Genomic DNA, 9634 nt, shown 5'->3' on the forward strand with positions numbered 1-9634 from the left:
GTTTTAAGCCAGGCAGTTTCTACTAACAGGTTTATACTAGCCTGGAAACTAATAGAAGTGTTACGACCTGGAGCCAGGAGCCTCCGCGTCCTGTGCCATCACAGTGAGGTAGAAAATCAGGAATTACAGCATCCCCCTTTCTGTCCCTGTCTCAGGATCCAGTCAATGGTTAGGTTGTGTGGTTCTTCTAATCAAAGTAACAGGAGTAACTTCCTAGGAAGCCTGGAACTAGCACACTTTGCTAGAAGACTGACCTTCTTCATAACCATAAAAATCTACTAAATAGTATATGATAAAAATAAATGAATGCATACAGCAGGAAAGTGGACAGCCCTGCAACAAAAGACAATCAACAGCAACTTGAAGTTAGAAACAGACTGCCAAAATATTTATCAAATACAAAAATCTTACTAAAACTTTTTTATTGTTTTTATTAATACATGTTAAAAGCTTACTGTATCTGTGAATAAACATACAGGTTTTTCCAATGATTAAAAGAAAAGCAGCCAGGCGCCTGTGGCTCATGCCTCTGTCATCCTAGCTACTCAGGAGGCTGAGATCTGAGGATCATGGTTCAAAGCCAGCCTGGGCAAAAAAAGTCCATGAGACTCCTATCTCCAATAAACTCTTCAGAAAAAGCCGGAATTAGCGCTGTGGCTCAAGTGGTTGAGTGCTAGGCTTGAGCACTAAGAAGCTCAGGGACAGCACCAAAGCACTGAGTTCAAGCCCTAGGGCCCACAAATAAAATATATGTATACATATATATGTTTATATATGCACACATACCCACAAATAACAGAGAATATGTGGCTTTGTTATGGTTACAACATAAAGTCAGAGTAATTTACCTAAATTTTAAAATATGAAAAAATATTTCAGTAATTAAAAAGCAAATCAGAATTATTACAAGAACACAATTTTGCCATTTTTAATCAGTAAAGACCTCACAACCTCCTTTTTTTTGTTCAGACTAAAAGTCCCAAGACACATATGATTTTATCTACCTGAGACTCAAAGATTGCTGCCTCTCCCCACCCCCATAAAAATCCATGAAAACACTACCTAAAACCTAAGAACCAAACTTAAGAAATCCTAGGGCAAATAGAAAAGAAAATTCAAGCCAGGAAAGCAGAAAGGACAGGAAAATAGGGAGGCTCTCTGTTCAGACAAGGATGGGTCACAGCCTGGGTGACAGGACCTGTCATCAAAAGAAAGTGCTAGCAGAAGTGTTTCCACCCCTGCAAGGTCCTAAGAATAGAGAAACAGGTGAAATGAAACTAACACATATGAGCTCTAGTACCACGTGTTCCTTTACTCTTCAAAGCACCCTACATGAGCTGAGAAAATTATAGTCTGGGCAAATTAAAACAACACCGTGGTAAAGTAAGAAAACAAACTAGAGCATTTGCAGTGCCTAGTCTTTTTGATCTCATGATAAACACAGAAAATGGTAATATATGTGTAGAAGGGTTAGATAAGAAAAGGTTGCTTACAGCTGGAGGCAAGGAGCCAGAAAGTTCTGGAATGACCCAGGGCCCATTTGGCCTCCCTGAGGCATCAGGGGTCTACATTCCCACACCCAGGGTCACCTGTCCAGGACAAAGGAATTCTGCAGTGTGATTTCAAAGTGCTTTGTTTTCAATTCCATTCACCTGCTCCTTGATAGTGCGCTCAGGTCAGCCAACTCCTGCAGGAGGAGGACTTACTTCCTCCCCAAGGCTACACACACACCTGCACCCAAGGCCCTCCTCTAAGCACTGGCCCCTTTCCAAAATCACTAGAAGAGAGAGAGAAGGGGGGTTGAGAGAGAGAAGGAGGGAGAGAGAGAAGGGAGAGAGAAAAGAGAGGGAGAGGGGAGAGAGAGGAAAGAGGGAGGGAGGGAGGGGGGAGAGAGAGAGGGAGAGAGAAGAGAGAGGGGAGAGGGGAGGAGATAAAAGACAGAGGAGAGAAGGGAGGAGATAAAAGTCAGAGGAGAGAAGAGGGTAGAAAGTACATCATTTTCTGTTAAAAAAAAAAAAAAAAAAAGTTTTTATGAACTAAGTCCATTTCCTTTAAAGCACAAAATACACCTTGCTCCATCACAATTACCCTCTAAAGGTAGCAAAGGTGGTCACAGTAATAGGCTTAAAACCAAAACTAATTAAAGAGGCAAACCAAAACTCACTCATACAAAGAGAAACATACCAAAACTCACTCAGACAAAGAGTGCTATTAGTCAACCAAATAGATTACTGACTAGCACCAGATTCCACCTTGGCTTGGTAAGGGGAAGGGGGAAAAGACATGACACATTCACTCTGTATCTGGGATCCCACAGAAGTGAAAAGTATTGGAGGAACCTGAAAACATGTGTAAAGCTAAGACCTACAAATGATGATGAACTCTTGGAAGTGCAAAATTTAGGAGAGTATAGTTGGAGATTATTCTAAGAAAATTAAGAGGAGATCAATAAATTGTCACAGAGTGTGTAGTAGAGTCCATATCACTCAAACATCAATGGTCTACAATAAAACTTAGACTTTAGGAATTGTCTTCTAATGCCAGGCACCAGTGGCTCACACCTGTAATCCTAGTAACTCAGGAGGCTGAGATCTTAGGATCACAGTTCAAAGCCAGCCCAGGCAGCAAATCCATGACACTTTTATCTCCAATAAACCACCAGAAAACTGGAAGTGGCACTGTGGCTCAAGTGGTAGAGCACTTGCCTTGAACTGAAGAGCTGAGGGACAGTGTCCAAGCCCAGAATTCAAGCCCCATGACCAACCAAAAAAAAAAAAAAAAAAAAATTGTCTTCTAGAGAAGAAATAAGCCAAAAGCCTACTTATGTGAATGAAGTTTTATTAGAACACCGCTAGTACCACTCAAGTGCATCAACTAGAACTACAACAGCAGTAGCTACAAGAGAGACTGTATGGCCACAAGGCCAAAAATATTTACTATCTGGCAATGTGTTGGGTACAACAGCGTAGAGCTGTCTGTCATCTCAGCTCCAAGGGAAGCACAAATAGGCTGGCACAAGGCAAACAGGCATGACGCAAGACCCTATCTCAAAATTAACAAACACAAAAAAGGTAAGTAGGAAGGACTCGTGCTGCCTAGCAAGCATGAGGCCCTGAGATCAAATCCCATTACCACCTAAAAACTAAATAACCTTATGAACACCAGATCTACACAAAAGCAACCTGAAAAGAAAAAAGTAGTGCTTAACTACTGCCCATACATGCCAAGGGCAATTTACAACGTGAGGAGCAAATACACATTTCTAAATAAATAAGATTTACATGCTGTCCTGCTGCACACTGAGTAGCCATTACTACAAAATAGCTTATTGTATAAGCTCATCACATAAACAGCATGACATTGGTTCCTTTGATAAAGGTTAAAAAGTTCTCTGCTCAAACACAGGAGTGCTTTGTGGACATCTATGCTTTTCATCCCCACAGTTCACTCAAAACCATGAAATAGTCTCTTAAGTGTTTTCTTTAAAAGGAAAACTATTTTGTGAAAAGAATACATAATACATAAAATAGATAACATATGCAATATATAAATATTATTCATATATAGTACTTACAATGTAGCATATACACTATATATTGTATTATATAATGTACATAATACTATAGTATTATACTTTTAATACTATTTATTTTGATATGTAATATGTAAATTAATAGTACTGACGAGAGAAATCAGCAGTTTATAAGTTTCATAATGTTAAAAATAAATGATGTGTAGGTTTCTGGTGGCTCATATCTGCAATCCTAATAAAAAGACTAAGACCTGAAGATCATGGTTCTAAACCACCTTGAGCAGACAAATAGGCAAAATTCTTATCTCCAATTAACCAGCACGAAGGTGGAACTGAAGATGTGGCTCCAGTGGTAGATTGCCAACCTTAAGCAAAAAGTCAAGCTGGAGCAGGAGGCCCAGAGTTCAAGCTCCAGTACTGGCACAAAAGTAAATAAATATACATATTAAATATAAATGATTTAAGTTTAAAAATTCTGAGATGCCATCATATCCCACAAAGGCATACATTTGATTATAATTACATAACCAAATGTTATTCATCCACATTCTCCATGGATGAATAAGGTTGGTGGAGGAGGAAGACTTGAGTCAGCCTCGAAAGTGTAAAGAAATACTTTGCAGTGTATTTATAGAAATGCACACAAAGTAACTGCACTAGGATAATCCGACTCATGACACAGGTATCTCCGCGGCATCATCTTACTGTGTTCTGGGTTGTTTAGAGATGATGGTTAGTGACAATAGCTGCCCACACAGCTCTCAATCACACCCGCACACACAAATTAAGTGTTTTCATTTGGATGGAACCAGACCTGGGGAGAGAATACTTGGTGCAGATGTAGCCATACAACACATTGTTTTAAAAAGAAAAACCTTGTTTTAAAAAAAAGGGAGGGGGGAATTTTAGTGAATTTTCAGTAACTGTTAAATAAGTTAAATGTTACTAATGAGCCAACAGAAGATGGAGCAGGGGTTCTGAGGCCCTGAGATTAGAGACTTTTATCACGCTCTGTAACTATTCTGAAGACCCTGAGTCTGGTTTTTCCCCGTTGACAGTCACGTCTCCGACGCTGGCCTAGAGTCTCACCTCCCCCAATGGCAGGCAGCCTTCATACCAGGCGTACTTTCCTCCTACTTGGAGGGGCAGAGGGAGGGAGGAACTCCTGGAACCGTCCAGCCAAGAAAACGTGTGAGGGGAAAAGAAACGTGAGCGAGACTGGCGTTACCCACATGCATCTGGCCTCCGCAGTTTCTAGGTTTTCGTCTTCAGATAATTTCGGAGTGAAACCCCGAGCAGTCACAGACCCTAGTTTGCTGCCCAGCTTGGTTTCCTACCATAAAGTTTCAGGAGGAGAGTGGTGGGTTCAAGAGCAGTGACATCGGGGAAACAGAGGCGTGGACGGGTCCAGGTCTTTTTACACGTGGATTGCACCGGAGCCAGCCCGGGCACCGGCCCCTCCGGGAGCCCACGTCCTTGGGGGCGGAGCTTGCGCCCACATCCCACCAGCTCAGGCCTGAGAGGAAGTACCCGCCCTAGCTGCAGCCCAGGCGTACTCGCCGCTCATTGGCTGCAGAGGCTGCCAGTGTTTCTCCCCCCCCCCCTCGAGGGCGGGGCCTCTTGCCACAGAGTGGAATCTCAGGCTGGCACCACTCTAAGGGTCTTCCCTACATTCTCTATTCTCAAAACAACAAGTTTTGTTGTGTTTTGTTGGCCCTCCACTTACAATCTCCACATATCCCCTGCCCCTTGGACTCCTCCAAAAGGCAAAGCTTTTCCAGAGTTCTAACATCTCTTCCCCACTGAGGCTCCAGTCCAGGAGCAAATAAGAGGATGCAGCACTCCCAGACAGCTCTGGCTGTCTGTCAGCCGACGCTGGGGCACTGCCCCTGTAGCGAGAACACTGGCGTGCACTCAGCAAGAGGTGCTACAAACCCCCTACAGGGTCCACTGTATCTCTTGCTCTGCCAGTCGATGGTTTCAGGGTTTGCACCAATCGTCCCGCCTATCCTGTAAACTTCAGAGATGCAAATACTATGCCATACTTCAAAGCACACCAGCAGCAAACCGGCTCATGGGCCTGAATAGGCCAAATTAAGAAGGCACATAATCTGGAACATTATTCTGTAATGTAACCTCTCAGACATAGTTCGGTCACCTGCAGGGAATACATACACTCCTTGAAAATGCATACCGCTCAGAGAAGGAACACGCTCCTCTATAAACTAGGAGCATCCTAGTTTCCAAGTGCATCCTTTTAAGATTAGTACTCTTAAAGGAACGGCAGTCATCTCGTAAATGAAATTTCAAAGAAAGGTCGTTTTCCGCGAAAAAGTCAACAGCAAAATCGTGGTCATTGTACTTCTATCTTTGCGATTAAGGCTCAGATGTTCAGTAAGCACAGCCTTGGTAAATAACCGAGCTGCAGCTAAGTGCTGGCATAATTCATGAGTTGATACATCATCTCCCAAGGCCTCCAACAAGAAGAACGCAAGGCATGAAGAGCACCGCAGTTCTTAACGACCTCACCTGCAGCAGCTTCTAGGTTGATTTCATTTCCAGCAGCTATTCTGGAAACGTGTGGCCTTTCAACTTGCCTAGCCTTCCTGTGGCTTCCCTTTGTCTCCCTTTGCCGGTCCCTGTCTCTCTCTCCCCTCTCCCAGCCCATCCCTCCCCTCTCCCCCCACCCTCCTTCAACTATCAATCTTTTTTCTGTTCCATTGCCACGGTCAGCACCGACGCTCGCTGGTGCCTCGATGGCCTACACCCGCGCTGCGGGTCTCAGGCCCGACCCCAGCGCCGATCCTCCCACCACCCGGTCCGCCTCTCCCGCAGAGAACCTCGCTGCGGCTCCAAGTCGGGCTGCAGCAGAATCCTGACGGATGAGCTCCACCAATCAGCGAGGGAGACATAACGGACGCCACCAATCAGCTTCCGCCGGGAGGCGGGACTTCGCTCAAGTTCCTCAGGTCCCGAAACCAAAGACCTGTTGCGGCGGCCGCCGGGGCCGCGGAGTTTCTCAGCTACGCGGCGCCGGCAGCGGCCTCGGCGCGAGTTCGTGCCTTCGGCTGCCACGCTCGCCACCCACGGAGCCGCCCGCCCGGCGGCTCCAGCACGTCCCGCCCCGCCTCCCCGGCGCCGGGATCCCGAGGCCGCCCGCGCGGTCCCGACCTCCCGGTCCCCGCCTCCGCCCCCCCCCCCCGGCCCGCGCCCGGGTCCTCCGCGCCGGGGCTGCCGGGCTCCCGACGGCGACTCACCAGGAAGTGGAGGTTTCTCCGCGCTCCCGCCCTCGTGGGCCCGGCGTGGCGCGGGCAGCTGGACCAGGCGCAGCCGTGCCGAGGCCCGCTGGGCCCGGGGGTGGAGAGGGGCTGAGGCTGCGAGGCCCGGAGCCGGTCGGCTACCTCCCACCGCACCGCGCCGCCCCCGCGGACGCTGCAAGCTCGGCTCCCGCCCGCGCACGGCGACGCGCGTCCCCGGAGCGAGCCTAGCGGCGGCCCATCCTCCGCGCACCCGCGCCGCCTCCCGCCGCCGCCGCTGCCGCCGCCGCTGCTGTCAGGAGTGTAAACATCCCGGCATCCCCGGGGAGGGGGCGGGGCCGAGGTTCGCCACGCCCATAGCGCTGAGGAAGGCCCCGCCCCCTGCCGCTGTCGGCGCTGGGGAAGGCCCCGCCCCCTGTCGCTGTCAGCGCTGAGAAAGACCACGCCCCCTGCCGCTGTCAGCGCCGGGGAAGACCACGCCCCGCCTGCGGGCCCGGGACGGTTTCCGCGCCTCCCCTCCCCGCGCGCCTCGCGGGCCGGGGCGGCGCTGCGGTCCTCCGGGCCTCTTCCCAGCTCAGGGCCGAAAATCTCCGCCGAGCCCGGGCGGCTGCCCTAGAGGAAGTTGGGTTTCCTTCATTCCCGTTTGGGAAGCAGTGAGCTGACTTGGCGACGTCCGCGTTCTGGTGGCTCGCCCCGGGGTCGGCCGGGCGCCCGACCTCCCTGCGGGGCGGGGGAGGGCCTCCCCTGGCCGGGTCCCGCGCCGGGGTCCCGCGGGGCCGCTATCCGAGTGTCCCCGCACACTCGGGGCGCTCGGGAAGGGCACGCTGTGGAGGACCCGCGGCCCTGGGTGTCCGTGGAACGGGGTGGGGTGCGTGCGCGCGGGAGCGTCCCGAGCCCGCCCCGTGGTGCGTGCGCGGGGTGCGGAGGCGCTGCGGGCCTTCCCTCCGGAGGCCCGGCCACGCGCCCGGGCGGAGATCGGAGGACCCAAACCGTCTCCGAGAAGCCGATCCCCCCCCACCCCCACCGCACCCCGTTCAGCCGCGAAAAGGCAGAGTGGAGCCGTGGCTCACGGGGTGGAGTGCCGGCCTTGAGCCAGACCGCTCAGCAAGAGACAACCCCTAGTACACAAGAGAGAGCCACGGAGACAGGCGGGAAGGGAAGGGGAAAGGGAAAAGGGGCCAGAACATCAGTGTGGCTGGAATCCAGTGAGCAAGGCAGACTGGCTGAGGAAATCTGAAGGGGGCTGGGGTACCAGAGAGGAACAGAAGTAGTTTGTTGCCTCTGAAATATATCCTGGATACTTGGAGAGCCGCTGGAAAAGTAACAGGACTGGATTCGGACTGGAAGAAAATAACTGCGCTTGAGAAACGTAATGATGAACTTAGACCAGAGTGTGGATGGGAGAGAAAGTAAGAATGGTAAGATTTAGAGGATAATTCTAACAAGAGTTGCTGTTACGTTAAATATGGGATACAAAAAGAGGTCAGGGATGAAGTTGGCATTTAAATTAGATCACACGCAGTTGTCAATCAGGTAGGCACAATGCCAAATCAAAGTTTCCCAGGGACACCTTGCGGGAAAAATAACAAGACATCCTTAAGATAAGGACAGTTCTGAGACCAGAAGCATGGGCAAGAATTTTGCCTTAATATTCTGCATAATCTCTGAGAAGATGTAGACAGATAGGTAATTAATAACAGTTTAAATAAATTAAGCCCAGTTTAAATAAACTACAGGTTCATCTACAGACAAAATATTCCACTGACATAAGCAAAATTCACAGTATACAAAACCTGATTTTATGCACGCTGGTGGCTCATGCCTGAAGTCCTAGCTACTCATGTGGCTGAAATCTGAGGATTAGGGTTCAAAGCCAGAGTAGGCCAGAAAGTCCATGAGACTCTTATCTCCAATTACCCACCAAAAAGTTGGTGCACTTTGTACCTATCACTTTCCTTCTGGGTTAGGAAAGTTGTTCTCAGTCATTGGCGTCCTGATCTGGAACAAATGCTAATGGAAAGGCAGAGAAGCCTGCCCAAAGAGGCTCCTGTGGTCCAAGGAACATCAAAGCAGAAGCCAGCTTTCATTGTTTTTCTGTTTGCTCCCTCCACCCCCACTCCATGACAGGCATTAATTACAATCCTTTTTCTGTGAGCTATTTAATGTTTATACCTGATTCCTATGCAATACATACCATTACCTATCACATGAACTTTGTTCTACGTGGTATTTGATGATCAGACTTAAAACCTCCTGTTTACACCATGTCCTCATGATGTGTTCTTCACACAGCTTCACTTCATACAAATTTTTAAAAATCCAAGTCGTATTGATGATCATAACCTTTTTTTTTTCTCCATAACAAAACATTTCAGATACCAGGTTAGAGTTGGTGTAAATGTAGCATAAGGACAGAGAGTTACCAGGAAAAAAAAATGTTTTCCTACAGAAGAATAATGAAGGAATATGAAATAAATGATCCTGTCTTGAGAGAGATCCCAGGCACTGGGGTAGACAACACATGTCTAGCCTTCTTGATTGAAACATAGTACTGGCAACAGGTGTATGTTAAAAGCCACTAGTGATCCTGGCTGCTAGTGAATTTGGCAGCCAAGTGGTGATGAGGCTTAGTCAAGCTGTTGAAATGTCTGGACTAAAAGTGGGTTGAGGGGATGAAGTCAGAGTGCAGACAGCAGACAGCCCAAGGGAGATCCCTTTTCTCTGGCCTCGGTGGCAGTCCTCGTATCGTGTCAGAAAATAAATATCTTGCTTTGAAAACACCCATGTAAAATATTAGAAAGTCACTTTCACCCACGCAATGGCCTTTTACCATCCATTGTAAGTG

The 9634-nt window shown here is 48.5% G+C and overlaps 1 protein-coding gene across 2 annotated transcripts in view; it reads right to left on the bottom strand.

Moving 5' to 3' along the window:
* Nek7 (NIMA related kinase 7) overlaps positions 1 to 7050 on the bottom strand; it is a 124325-nt gene extending 117275 nt beyond the window's left edge. Inside the window, exon 1 of one of the 2 annotated variants that reach the window (XM_042701164.1) lies at positions 6790 to 7050. The gene's annotated coding sequence lies outside the window, so the exon portion shown is untranslated. Of the gene's footprint in view, positions 1 to 4764; positions 4789 to 6789 lie in introns of those variants that run through there. The other variant, XM_042701165.1, reaches the window with a different exon arrangement.
* Between the last annotated feature and the right edge of the window lie 2584 nt (positions 7051 to 9634).

Source organism: Dipodomys spectabilis, unplaced genomic scaffold (assembly GCF_019054845.1).
Source record: "Dipodomys spectabilis isolate Male_0828 unplaced genomic scaffold, ASM1905484v1 ptg000288l, whole genome shotgun sequence".
In the NCBI taxonomy this organism is placed as follows: Eukaryota; Metazoa; Chordata; class Mammalia; order Rodentia; family Heteromyidae; genus Dipodomys; species Dipodomys spectabilis.